The sequence below is a fragment of the Mandrillus leucophaeus genome, unplaced genomic scaffold (assembly GCF_000951045.1).
Source record: "Mandrillus leucophaeus isolate KB7577 unplaced genomic scaffold, Mleu.le_1.0 Scaffold1473, whole genome shotgun sequence".
Taxonomy (NCBI): domain Eukaryota; kingdom Metazoa; phylum Chordata; class Mammalia; order Primates; family Cercopithecidae; genus Mandrillus; species Mandrillus leucophaeus.
The window spans coordinates 445356-447698 of NW_012101447.1; the positions used below are offsets into that span (position 1 = coordinate 445356).

A 2343-nucleotide genomic window follows, 5' to 3' on the forward strand; every position below is an offset into this window, starting at 1 on the left:
CTAAACTTTAAAAAGCCTGATAATGAGAAAATGGGTGTGTAGGAAGATTTAGAGGGAGGGAACAGCACTGAAAGGAGTTGAGCAATATTTCCTTTATTCTTCTCAGCTTTTTTAGACACAAAACAAGTTCTTAAGGACACACATCAAATTGCTGTAGTCCTTTCTTCCTATAGTCAAAACAAAACAAAGGATAAAAAATGTCCCCTTCCTTTCTCTACTCCCCCAAAAATGTGTAGTACAGTAAGAAGATACTATTGAGATGTGCTATTTTGAAGAAATTAAAATTGGGATATGTAGTGAGGCTGTACACTATCAAGTTGCCAGGTTAGCATTTCACAGCCAGTGTCTGTGACCAGCAAGGAGTGGTGGAACCGAGCAGACCACTTTCAATGTCTCCTCACTGCAGTCCAACCTTCTGGCTAGGATTCATCCTGCCATCCACCTTCACAAATCATTGGCTCAACTGTAAATACATGGCTTGACTGTATCACACCAACTGCTTTATTTTAGGCACAATGGAGTGCATTGGGGGCTGTATGAAAAAACTTGTGGACTCCATGATCGCAATAGCTTCAAACAACTGAAACTTCATTTGCTTGGGCAGGCTTCTGAAATATGTTTCCCAATTCTCTGTATCAAACATCAGGTTTCACTGCATTGATGGCTTGCATGAGGCACTCATATGTGGTCTGAACAAATTTCCATGTGTCCTCATCCATATTGCCAACAAAATATGTCTCAGTCATGTCCCCATAATAACCACTGCAATAAAGAGTGACGTTGACATTAACAATATCACCTTCTTCCAAGGAGTGTCTGGAATTCTGTGGGAAAGTATAATAATTCAGAGAAGGATAATAATTTATTGCAATGCATCCTAAGTGTACAGCATGGTCTGTTCCTTCAGTAGTTACACCTGGTTTAACCATCCCAGCAGCATTATCCAAAACTTCTCTAGCAGTTTAGACACAAGTCGCATTCCTTTTGATCTTCAGATCAGAATAATTTAACTTGAGAAGTACCTTTAAGAGCCTGTTCAGATTCAGACATCCCCAAGGAATGATCAGTAAAATCAGGTCTTTGACTATAACTTGGCACCGGTCTTGTTGTCATCAGTGGATAATGTGGTCTAAGTTTACCAGTGTATGGATATTAACACTGGCCAACGGGTCAGTGTTAATATCACCTTCTACACTCCAGGAAGACACTTCTTGCTTTTCCTTTTCGTCTTTTGCTTTCTTATGTAATAATTTGTGAGCAGCTCAATTTTCTTTGAAATATTCTGTGAGCAGAAGTGCAAGCCTTGGATGCCCAGTTGATGCAGGTGGGACAAGAGAGATTGGCCTGGGGACTCCAGCCATCTGTCTCCTTGGCCGTCATGCTGCCTCCTGCTGGGAGAGCACTCACCCAGGAAGAGGAGGAGGAAGAGGAAGCCTGTGCATCATTTTATACGTACTTTTTAATCTCTGTTATTTTCTAAGCATGATAAAATTGTAAAAGTCACTGTTTTCCTAAGAGTTAATAAAGAGAGTCATTTATCTCAAATGTAAAATGGGTTGATTTGGTAAACATTGTTGGTGTTCAGAGCCATTACAAATCCCACTTCTCATCTGCCTTCCTTTCCTATAGAATGTGGATAGCCAACATTTTTGCCAAGTCCTTACAACTAGGGTCTAGTTCTACCCAATGAGATATTAACAGAAGTCACTAGGTAGTACTTCCAGGAAAGCTCTAGAAGAAGTCTTACGGAGCTTACTAGTAGTTGCCCTTTTTTTGGTCCTCTACTATTCTCCTTGTTCCTGCCTGGATATGGTCATTTGCCCAAAGGCTTAGCAGTCATCTTCAACATGAGGATGAAACCACACACTTAGGATACTATGGAGCAGGAGAGCAGGGAGAAAAAGCAGACATACTTAAGAATGTCCTGGAGTTAATGCACAGATCTAAACTGCTTGCCTCTGGACTTCCTGTTTCATGGAAAAAAAAAAAAAAAAAAAAGCCTTTTCTTATTTACACTATTTTCATTAGGTTTTCTCATTCTAGCTGCTAAAATTAATGTTAATTGAAAGTATGGCTGTTGTTGATGTCAGTTCTCAACCCAGAATCCTTTTTACTAGTCAGCACAAATGTCTCCCAGCTACCATGAGAACACAGCTGCACTCTTCTCTGGGAAATTGTCCTGGCCTAAGAAGAATTCTATGCCTTACTCTGGGCGTGACACACCAGCCAATGGTTTAGTGATAGGACAGTCCAAAAGCACTGCTGCTCTGCCTGAGGGCGGGACATCTCTACAGGGTCATTTGGATGCGAGTTTACATTGGGAGTGACTGAGACTAGACTTCA

The 2343-nt window shown here is 40.9% G+C and overlaps 1 pseudogene; it reads right to left on the bottom strand.

Moving 5' to 3' along the window:
* Positions 1-278: 278 nt before the first annotated feature.
* On the bottom strand, positions 279-1380 carry LOC105535538 (annotated as a pseudogene).
* Between the last annotated feature and the right edge of the window lie 963 nt (positions 1381-2343).